The sequence below is a fragment of the Musca domestica genome, unplaced genomic scaffold, assembly GCF_030504385.1.
Source record: "Musca domestica strain aabys unplaced genomic scaffold, Musca_domestica.polishedcontigs.V.1.1 50, whole genome shotgun sequence".
NCBI lineage: Eukaryota > Metazoa > Arthropoda > Insecta > Diptera > Muscidae > Musca > Musca domestica.
This window is the reverse complement of record NW_026712347.1, coordinates 3455850-3468327: the sequence shown is the minus strand read 5'-3', so window position 1 is coordinate 3468327 and position 12478 is coordinate 3455850.

Below are 12478 nucleotides of genomic sequence, written 5' to 3'. Positions count from 1 at the left end.
ACTAACACTTCAGCAATTTGCATAATAAGGTGTTAAAACCCTAAACAGCTGTTGCAACAACAATTCCAGCCAATCGACTTGGTACCAATATGAAATTATAAATCTGGTTAAAACTGAATTTATCGCCATCTAGGGATCTAATGATTTTTTTTGAGATACATTGTTAGCCCATTTAAGTGGATCAAGCCAAAATGTGGCAATAACGACGAAATGCATATTTGGCCAAGAAGGGAACAAATCATTATTTTTCCTCCTGACAAAATCAAGTGATTCTCCCCGCTGAGAGTCATTAATATTGCCATCGCCAACATCATCCAGTTGTGGCAGCACAACCGATCGACCGTCCGACCACCACCCAAAATATCAATTGCATAAATATTTAGAAACAACAGCAAAAGCAACAAAAACAAAATTGGTAATACTCTAAAGTGAGAATAATCACAGCAGACGTAAATGAGGACAGTGGTTACAGAGTGAAATAATGAATCATGTTAATAGAGATGGGTAGAATAAGTTATATGGTTGTTAGTAAGGATCTCAGAAAACCAAAAAAAAAAAAAAAACAGGTTAAAAAGCAGTAAGTTCGGCCGGGCCGAACTTTGAATACCCTCCACCATCTGAAACGAATTTGGAAATTTTCAAAAAATAAAATCTATAAAAACATTTTGTTAAATTTTTAAAAATACCGAATATATCCGTTATATTGGGGTCTATACGACGTGGACCTACATAGGCTTTGTTTGTCATAAGTCATCACCATATTCAAATTCGAAACTTGAAATAAATGTAGCTAAAATCATCAAAATATCGTACATAGGGAGGTAGCGTATATATAGGGAGGTACCGGAGCTGTGCGAAGACCTGAATCAGCATAGACAATTGTCTGTCACAGGCTGTAGCATCCATTACGAACTTCAAAAGCGACATCTCAAACAATGACGGAGGGTATTGTAGCTAAAATCTTCAAAATACCGACTATAGGGAGGTACTGATATAAGGGTCCTATATGAAGACTTGGACCTGCATAGACAATTTTCTGTCACAGACTGTAGTTCCCATTACGAACTCTAAATACATAATTTGAAACGAAGACGTGGACCTGCACAGAAAATTTTCTGTCAAGGGCTGTAGTATCCATTTCGAACTTCAAATACCAAATTTGAAACAATTCCGGTGAATAATGTCACTAAAATCATCAAAATACCGAATATCGGGAGGTAGCGTTATATGGGAGCTATATGAAAACGTGGACCTACATGGCCCATTAATGAACTTAACCAGCCTACTGGAAAAATAAACACGTGTGCAATAGACAGACGGACAGACGGGCACCGCTAAATCGACTTAGAATCTTACGCTGATCAATAACATATATACTTTGTTCGGTCTGACATGAGTATTTCGAGGAGTTACAAACGGAATGACAAAAAAATTTATATGCATGGCCCTGTGGAGGACCTCAATTGAAAGAAAATTCTTTGGAGATCTCTTAATTTCGTGAATTTTCCAGCAGATTTTCTGCAGTCTAACGCTCACCACGTCTCCAATAGATTGGCACAACAAAAGGTGCTGCCAGGCGTGGCAGACCCTGGAGTTCCGGTTCAAAGGGTTAAAATTTTGAATAATGAGTGATGATGAGTGATTGAATGATGTAAGAATCTGATTCTTCAAATTACACACATCCCAATAATTTCATTAACCCGCGGTTTGGTGCGAGGATGGAATATATCGGTCCACTCCTTCTGTTAACTCCCCCACAAAGAGTCAATATTCTGAATATCTATGAAGCTCATAAATCGCGCATTAACATTCGATACAATTCAGACTTGTTGACTTGCTTAATATTTACATCAACATAAGATCTGTTATATAGATGGTAGAGATCGGACCATTTCTTCTGGCATCTCTGCCACAAGGGACACAGTTTTGAATAACCAAAACGATTATAATACCCGAAATAAGCATCCGATTCTTATCATATTTCACACATCCTATTATTTCTACTAACACAAGATCTGCTGCGAAGATGGAATGTATCGGTCCACACCTTCTAGTACCTTTCCCACAAAAGGGTCGGCATTTTTAATATCAATGAAGCTCATAAAACTCGAAATTAACATCCGATTCCATTCAGACTTGGTACATCTCAATATTTTCATCAACACAAGATCTGTTATAAAGATAGGAGAGATCGAACCATTCCTTCTGGTACCTCCCCACAAAGGGCCAAAGTTTTGAATAACCAAAACGATTATAAAATCTCAAAAAAATCCGTTCTCTTCATATTTAACACATGCTATTATTTATACTAACACAAGATATGCTGTAAAGATGGAATATATTGGTCAACTCCTTTTGGTACCTCCCTCACAAAGGGTCAAAATTTTGAATATCCATTAAGCTCATAAATCGCAAAATAGACGTAACCAAACATGACAATATTTTAAGCGATGTGACATCTCTGTCAAAAGTTATGGTGTTGAAAGATAGGTCCGTCCAATATGGGCAACCCTGTAGGTCTACGTTTTCGTATAGCACCCATATAACGGTGCCCACCGATATTCGGTATTTTGATAATTTTTGCCACATTTTTCTACGGATTTATCTAAAAATTGGTATTTGTACTTCGAAATGGGTTCTAGTGCCGGTGGCGGTACATTATACTTTTTCATATAGCCCCTATATTACGGTACCTCCCTGTATTCGGTATTTTAATGATTTTTGTCATATTTTCTACTGATTTGTCTAATAATTGGTATTTGTAGTTCTTAATGGGTTCTCGCTCCTGCGGCAAAACATTGAATATCTAGGTCCGTGTTTTCCTATAGCTCACATATTACGATACCCACCGATATTCTGTATTTTGATAATCCTAGTCACATTTACTCACCAAATTGTTTCAAAGTTGGTATTTTAGAAGATTTAGTAGATGACAATCCCTTGAAGTATAAAATTGTCTATACAGGTCCCAGTTTTGGTATGGCCCCATACAACCGTCTCACCCACTTTATGGTTTTTTTTTTGGTTTGTAGTTTCAAGTGGAACAAATTTGAATTCAGATATTTTTATATAAAAAAGTTTTCTTTACCCAATAATGGAGGGTATTAAACGTTCGGACCGGCCGAACTTAATGTTTTTTTACTTATTAGGTCTATTTTCGAATTCTGCTGGATTTTTCCTGTAATTATTGAAAAAAACTGACCTGTTTACTGTGTAATTTTGGTTAAAAAAATTCTTGATTAAAGCCATAGTGTCATGCCATAGTCGTTTTTCAAAATGTCAAAATATATACGACCATACCACCCAGAACCACTGCTCTCTCCGCTATTTTAGAGAAAAAAATGCAACAAATCTTAATGTCTTTGGCATGGATAGATGGATCATCGATCTTCATCATGTCTTTCAACAGAATTGAACCCAAAACAAAAACAACACCGTTTGTAAGATCATTACATGTCATCCATCTCCATGCAGGGCGAAGACAATCAGCCAGTCAGTCAGTCAAACAGCTAGGAAACATCCATGCCAACCAGTCAGCCAAACAGCGAGATAACATTTGGTATAGATTTGAATGACTGCATGCCGCACTCACACACCCAAATGTCAATCAAAATTGTCAAATCTCATTTATCATTTATCCGAAAAAAAAAATCCAAAATCCGAAGAGCAAATGAATGCCTGACGCATACTGAGCAAGAATTTTGCTGCTGCACACTTTAAGAAGAAGAAGAGAAAAAAAAAAAAATATGGAAACTTATTTGTCATTGCCGAAGAAGATTGAAATCCTTCAAAGAATATTTCCATCACTGCCGATGAAAGTTTTGATGCATTAAGTGGCGGACAATGCCAAACGGCGGAAAACTCCCAGGCAAAGCGAAAAAAAACAAGCACGTGAGGGATCTTAAAATAGAAAAGAGAGGAGCATCGGGAAATTGATAGGCTTTTCAATTTGAAAAGTGCAGAAATTTTCAAAAGTCTTAATGAACCAGAATTAGATTGTTTAGATGACTACGTTTAGCTGGCGGCCAGACAGACCCAAGTGTTGATAGCATTCTGGAATGCAACTTTGTTAATGATTTTTCAATAGCATCCATCCATCCACCAGATTATTTTGTTTTTCTCAGTTTACCCGGCAGATTTTTTTTCTGGTGTTAGGCCCATAAACTATTTACAAAAAATAAATACAATTTTTGTTGCTCCAGTTCTGCCTTCGAGATAATGCATATCATGACGTGCCCTTAACATGTTACTGATATGCTTGCTCTATGCTGTTCGCTCCCAAGATGCTTGCCGCGTTCGCCCTGCTTTGCTGTGTATATTCGTATTTGAAATGGGCACGAGTACTTGTTCTAGGTACTTGTGTGCCTTTTTCTTCTAATGGAGAACTAGGTCATGACCTAGTTTTGTGATTTTAATGTGTTTTTTTTCGGAATCGATTCTTTATTAAGGGAATGAGGTAGAGCATGGAATTTGAAGTTATTTCCTTTATTGTGGACAATTAATTAAGATTAGAGGACGAATTTCTCAAGGGTGAAATATTGTAATTTAAGCAGCTGTTACTGACCCAGCCCAGTCTATGTAATGAACCCGTAGTCATGTGCAAAACCAGTAAAGAAAGTCCTAAAATCGGGCGGGGCCGATTTTATGATACCCTACACCACTTTGCTAATTTAGTTGAGCTCCACATAACAATTAAACGTTTTTATGGGAGAATTCAATCATACACCCTATGAATATAATTATAATTTAAAATTCAAAGGACTACATATGCCGAATTCAGTATTCATCTGAACCGATCTCGATAAAATTTACCAAAAGTATTTCTGAGCTGTATTTGATATATTTCCCTGAATATCGTTGTTACGGAGTGCATATTACGGCTGTGGGTAACAAATCGGATGAACAATATATATGGGAGATATAGCTATATCTGAACCGATCTTCACCAAATTTGGCATACTAGCTTCTAGACTCAATTCGGTCGTAAGTACCAAATTTCATCCCAAATATTAGACGTTTGGTGCACAATTAAAGGTAAATCGGACGAAGTTATATATGGGAGCTATATCCAAATCTGAACCGATCTCGATAAAATTTAGCAAAGGTATTTCTGAGCTGCATTTGATATATTTCCCCAAATATTGTTGTTACAGAGTGCATATTACGGCTGCGGAGGACACAAATAACAAATCGGATGAACAATATATATGGGAGCTATAGCTATATCTGAACCGATTTCGATCAAATTTGGCATACTTATTTTCAGGCCTAATTTGGTTGTATGTGCAAAATTCCATACTATTTGAGCTGATATTACACGTTTGGTGCACAATAAAAGGTAAATCGGACGAAGATATATATGGGAGCTATATCTAAATTTTTACCGATTATCTCCAATTTCAATAGGGTTCGTCCTTGGGCCAAAAAAATGTTGTTTCGAAAATTTCATCTCAATCGTATAATAAATGCAACCTGCATTTTGTTCACAAGAATACATGGACAGACGGATGGACGGACAGACGGACTGACATGCATAAATCAACTCAGAAAATGATTCTATGCAGATCATCAAAAGTAACTATGGGTCTATCTCGTTTCCTTTTGCACCTTGTGGTGTAGGGCATAAAAAGTATTCTTTCACAGATTACTAGTTCATTCCGATCGAGACCCTCTCTCGTTTTTAGACGAAACTGTTGGGCGCCAGAATGATGTCGATAGCCAATACCTGGGGCACCAGGTCTAGTTGGCTAGGATGAAATTCGAGACAATGTTACTTTAGGGTTGGTTGTCTAGTAACGAAAGTCCCACTGCATTTTTGATGAGTGGAGGTTAAATAAAAAAACAGAAGTGAGGCATTTCGGCTTCTCAATGAGTGAGAGAATGAATATCGTCTCCCCACCTTAATAGACTCAAAGAGAAGATGTACAGCATTTTATTTGGGTCGGATTGATCTTTTATTTGACGAGCGCCACATACGGCCTATGAGTGTGTGTTTTTTATGGTCATGAAAAATATGAGCGTACCTCAGAAATACACTTTCTGGAATTCGAACAAGAGCACTCCTGGGAGCACAAAAAGCCAAGCAAACTCAATTTTTCGATGTCGGTCAAGTAAGAGTGAGTATATTTTCCTAGTGGGAGCAAAATTCGCTCTCTCTTCACGAGAAGAAATGGTACGATCTCTACCATCTTTATAACAGATTTGTGTTGATAGAAACATTGAGATGTACCAAGTCCGAATGGAATCGGATGGTAATTTCGGAATCGGATGTAATTTTATGAGCTTCATGAATATTCACAATTTTGACCCTTTGTCGGGGAGGTACCATAAGGTGTGGACCGATATATCCCATCTTCACAGCAGATCTTTTGTTAGTTGAAGTATGGAGATGTGTAAAATTAAAGAGAATCAGATGCAGATTTATCGTTTTACGAGATTTGTAACTATTCGAAATTCTGACCCTTTGTGGGGGGAGGTACCAGAAGGAGTGGACCGATATACACAATCTTCACAGCAGATATTGTGTTGGTAGAAATAATAAGACGTGTGAAATATGAAGAGAATCAGAAGCTTCTTTCAGATTTTATAGTTGTTTTGGTTTTTCAAAATGTTGACCCTTTGTGAGAGTGGTACCAGAAGGAATGGTCCGATCTCTACCATCTTTATAACTGATCTTGTGTTAACAGAAATATTAAAATGTGCCAAGTCTGAATGGAAGCGGATGTTAATTTCGCCTTTTTTGAGCTTCATGGATATTTAAAATTTTGGTCCTTTGTGGGGGAGATACTTGATGGAGTGGACCGATATTGACCATTTTCGTACCTGATCTAGAACTGATGCAAATATTAGGATTTGCAAAGTTTGAGCAAAATCGGGTTGTCTTTTCTCTATCTGTGCAGTAAAATATTTTTTTTTAAATGTCAACCATTGGGGAAGGTGTTGGAAGGAGTTGACCGATATTGCCATCTCCGATCTCAAACTCAATCTACTTTCTTCGAGAGTTATCGTGAGCACCATCCAGCAGACAAACAGGTGGGCGGACATTGGTAGATCGACTCGAAATGTCCTGAAAAGGGTTTTGGTCTAAAGAGACCTAGGGTCTAAAACTGTTATTTCGATGAGGTACGTTGTGGGTGGTCAAATGATATATCCCCTCTCTAGCCATATGGCTGAGGGTATATAAAGAGAACAAGAAACAGAGGAACAGAAAAAATATAGATATATATTATGGAAGTGATGATTGATTCATTAGGAGATTATCGTGTCGTCTTTCGTCACTTCGGTCAAACGGCTAAATGAAGCATAACTGCTGGTCCAGTTTCGGATGAAGACAAGTCGTGCAGAGTTGGGCAGTGACAAAATAAGTGCTATACCGTATCAGTTTCCTCCTCGTCTTGACAAAGCCTGCAGTATTCAGTGTCGTCGTCACTCTACTTAAGTAATGTTTATGTATCACCCGATCTCCAGATTGATTGATTTGGATCTTCCCAATTCATCTGTTGATTCATTGCCAGAGATATTGCGATTGCCTGGAACCCAACAAAGCTTAAAGTACGAATTAACTTTTTCCAGAACTTTCCTACAATCCTAATCTGCAATAGATTTAATGGTATATGAATTTAGTACTTTCAGGGCCGCTTGAGTATCCACATATATAGTCACGGTTGGTCCAGTTCACTGTATCTGTTTACCAACAAATCTATGGCTTTTATGATAGAAAAGATCTCTGTTTGGATTACGATGTAGTTTCTGTTTACCTTGAAGGAGTTCTGAATATTCAGGCATTCGTGGAAGACTCCAACACCTGTTAAATTCTCAATCTTTGAACCATCAGCATAGACGGCTATACCGTTGAAAAGTTGACATTCCGGGTACAGTTGTCCCTTTTAGGTATTAGTAGATGGATATCCAGTGATTCGAAGTTCAGCCCAGGTCATATATATTTACTGGCTACTACCCGGCCTCCTATGTTCTCCACATGCCTTAAAATAGCAGAAAGTTCATAGGACTGACTGCGCCATTGTCCAAGTTCGTTGAGTCTCAGAGTACACGTAGCTGCTTTTTCCTCTACAAATAGACTGTGTGCTCCTAAATGCACCTGTGATTAGTAGAGGTGCTGCTCTTTGAACATTATCAATGCTTCTCTTGTAAAATGTTTTCCCTAGCGAGAGCCACCAAACGAACGCTCCATAAGTTAGAATCGGACGGACAATTGATTCATATATCCATATGATAATATGCCTATACCGTTCTTGTATGAGTAGAGTGGTATTAAGATCCTCTTCGCACGGTCCTCGATATTCTTATTTCAATTCACTCTCTTTCCCTTCCCTTTAATAGGCAAATAGCATCTTTCCTATTAATATACTTTGAATCAGTTTACAATCAGTTTACCCTCTTTCTTCGCCAGAAATTTTCGAATAAAAAAGTGTTTAGATTAATTGTGCTCATTAGAAAATTTACCCTATTACGAATGGTGGCAGGTAACACGACAGACCTGTGACATAGGAAAATTTAATCTGTCACATTTGGAGTGCTTCTGCTTTTGATCGGCGAGAGCATCAAAAACTTCCCTTCATAGAGGAGGAAAAAGAATTATGGTGTAACATGTAAAAAGAATTATTGTATCTTTTGGTCAGTGATACCTTCTTCTTTTCCCAAATATCTTTTTATGATCGCATACGTTTCGTTTGCATTTTGCGTTGTAAATATTCGCGTCTTTGTTTATTTTGTGTTTGTTCTGCAAAAAAAAAAAAGAAAACTAATCTTGTTAATCTGTTTTTGTCTTATTAAGGGTCATAAATAGTACAAACCACTTTTTTATTCTATTCTATTCTATGTATATTAGGGTGGTAAGAGCATTTATTCAATAGAGTAGATTGTAACTTGTAAGGAAAGCTCAAATGTCAGACGGGCCCACTATATGATACCCTACTCCACTATGCGTATTTAGTAAAAGTTTATATTGGGAATTTATGGAAGTAGATCATACCAACTATTAACTTTATTGCAATGCGTGTCATGGCTTTAGAGTCGGAACTATTTGAGAACTATATCCAACTCTGAAACGATTTCCAACAAATTTGACGGTGGCTTTTGGACCTCTAGTACCAAAAAATATTGCTGTATAGTTAGTGGATAATATGACTTTGATAAGGATAATATTAATTCAGTAAAGAAAGTCCTAAAGTCGGGCGGTCCGACTTTATGATACCCTACATCACTTTGCTAATTTAGTAGAGCTCCGCATAACAATTAAAAGTTTTTATGGGAGAATTCAATCATACACCCTATGATTATAATTATAATTTAAGGTTTAAAGGACTAAATATGCCGAAGCATTTGTATCTTTTAAATTCGGACTTGTATTGACCATTTGGTGCACAATTAATTTGAAATCGGATAAAGATATATATGGGAGCTATAGCCAAATCGGAACCGATCTCGATAAAATTTGGCGAAGATATTTCTGAGCTGTATTTGATATATTTCCCTGAATATCGTTGTTACGAAGTGCATATTACGGCTGTGGATAACAAATATAACAAATCGGATGAACAGTATATATGGGAGCTACAGCTATATCTGAACCGATCTTCACCAAATTTGACATACTAGCTTCTAGACTCAATTCGGTCGTAAGTGCCAAATTCCATCCCATTTGGACAAATATTAGACGTTTGGTGCAAAATAAAAATGTAAGTCGGACGAAGTTATATATGGGAGCTATATCCAAATCTGAACCGATCTCGATAAAATTTAGCAAATGTATTTCTGAGCTGTATTTGATATATTTCCCTAAATATTGTTGTTACAGAGTGCATATTACGGCTGCGGAGGACAAAAATAACAAATCGGATGAACAATATATATGGGAGCTATAGCTATATGTGCGCCGATTTCGATCAAATTTGGCATACATATTTTCAGGCCTAATTTGGTTGTATGTACAAAATTCCATACTATTCAGGCTGATATTACACGTTTGGTGCATAATTAAAGGCAAGTCCGGCGAAGATATATATGGGAGTTGTATCTAAATTTTGGCCGATTATCTCCAATTTCAGTAGGGTTCGTCCTTGGGCCAAATAAATCTTGTTTGGAAAATTTCATCTCAATCGGATAATAAATGCGACCTGCATTTTGTTCACAAGAATACTTGGACAGACGGACGGACGGACTGACATGCATAAATCAACTAAGAAAATGATTCTATGGAGATCCTCAAAAGTAACTATTGGTCTATCTCGCTTCCTTCTCCATGTTACAAACAAATGCCCAAAGACATAATACTCTTACCACTATGTGGTGTAGGGTATAAAAATATTTAAAGTAGCGATAGATATACCGGACCTATTTTCACAAAATGAAAAAATTCGGGTGAATATGAAAAGATCTATCCAATTTTGGCTGATATTACATATATGGTAAACGATAACTCTAAAATCGGATAAAGATGTACATCGAAGGTACATAAAAATCTGAACCGATCTCGATAGAATTTAGCAGAGGTATTTTCGAGCTATATCTGATGTCCGGTATCAAATATTATTCTTGTGGAGTACATATTACGCATGTGAGGGACTTTAACGCCAAATCAGATGAAACATATCTATAGGAGCTATAGCTATATCCGAATCAATTTTCACCAAAATTAATCTACTTGCTTCCAGACTGAATTCGGTGGGATGTGCCATAATTCAGGTCATTTGGACTGATATTGACCACTTGGTGCACAATAACTCTGATATCGGATAGAGATATATATTGGAGTAGTATCCTAATCTGATCCGATCTAGATAAAATTTGATAGAGGTATTTTTGATTTCCATTTGTTATCTGGTACCAAATATCATTCTTCTGGAGTGCATATTACGTATGTGAGGGACTAAAACCCCCAAATCGGATGAAACATATATATGGGAGCTATACCTATATATGAACCGATTTTCACCAAATTTGATTTACTTACTTCTAGACTAAATTCGGTCAGATGTGCCAAAATTCAGATCATATGGACCAATATTGGCCATTTGGTGCACAATTAACCCGAAATCGCTTGAAGATACATATGGGAGCTATACCTAAATTTGAACCGATTTCCACCAATTTCAAAATGGTTTGTCCTTGAGCCAAACAAATATTGTTTGAAAAATATCATTTCAATTGCATACTTAACGCGACCTGCATTTTGTTCAAAAAATACATCTACAGACGGCCGGACGGGCTGACATGCATAAATCGACTCAGAAAGTGATTCTATGAGGATTCTCAAAAGTAAGTATGGGTCTATCTCGCTTCTTTCTTCATGGTACAAACAAATGCACAATGACATAATATCCTTACCACTACCACAGTGGTGTAGGGTATAAAAATAATGCATTCGTTACTTATTCGCTGACTTTTGTCGTCAGATAATAAATACTTTTTTTCGGGAGACAAGCTCTGGTAAAAATAATGAGTTGGTAGGTTTATTTGGTAATGGGAATTTTGTCCTGGGTCTCTACGAAAATAAGTATTTTAATAATTTTAAGTTTAATATGCGGTTTATTTTTATACCCTTTGCCATATGGCTCGAGAGGGTATGTATTCATTTGATACGGCCAAAATGTGCCTCATCGAAATAAAGGTTTTATATCCTAGGTCTCTTTCGAACAAATCCGTTTCAGGACATTTGGAGTCGATCGACCGTCTGTCTGTCTGACTCTCGAAGGGTGTATCCGATTCGGTTCAAACTTGGTACATGGTAATATTGTCAAACTTATATCGAGTTCGGAGATGGGTAATATCCTTCTTGTACCTCCCCACAAAAGCTCAAAACTTTTAAGAAAAAAATGTTTTACTGCACAGAAAGAGAAAGGATGATCCGATTTTGCTCCAACTTTGAAAATCCTAATATTTCCATCAGTGCTAGGTCAGGTGCGAAAATGTACAATATCTGCCCACTCCATTAGGTACCTTCCCCACAAAGGGTAAGCATTTTTAATAATTATAACTCTTATAAAATGTGATTTAAGAATCCGATTGTCTCAAAATTTCACACATCCCAATATTTAAGATGGAATATATCGGTCTACTATTGTGGTGCCTCCCCCACAAAGGGTCAAAATTTTGAATATCCTTGAAGCTGATAAAACGCAAAATTAACATCCGATTCCATTCAGACTTGGCACATCTTAATATTTCCATCTACAGAAGATCTGTTATAAAAATTATAGATTTCGAGCCATTCCTTTTAGGACCTCCCCCACAAAGTTTCAAGGTTTAGAATAACCAAAACAAATATAAAATCCAAAATGAACATCCGGTTCTCTTCATATTTCACACATTCTATTATTTCTACTAACACAAGATCTGCCGTAAAAATGGACAATGTCGGCCCACTCCTTCTGGTACCTCCCCCACAGAGGGTCAACATTTTGAATATTCATGAACTTATAAAACGCGAAATAAACATCCGATGCATCTCAATATTTCC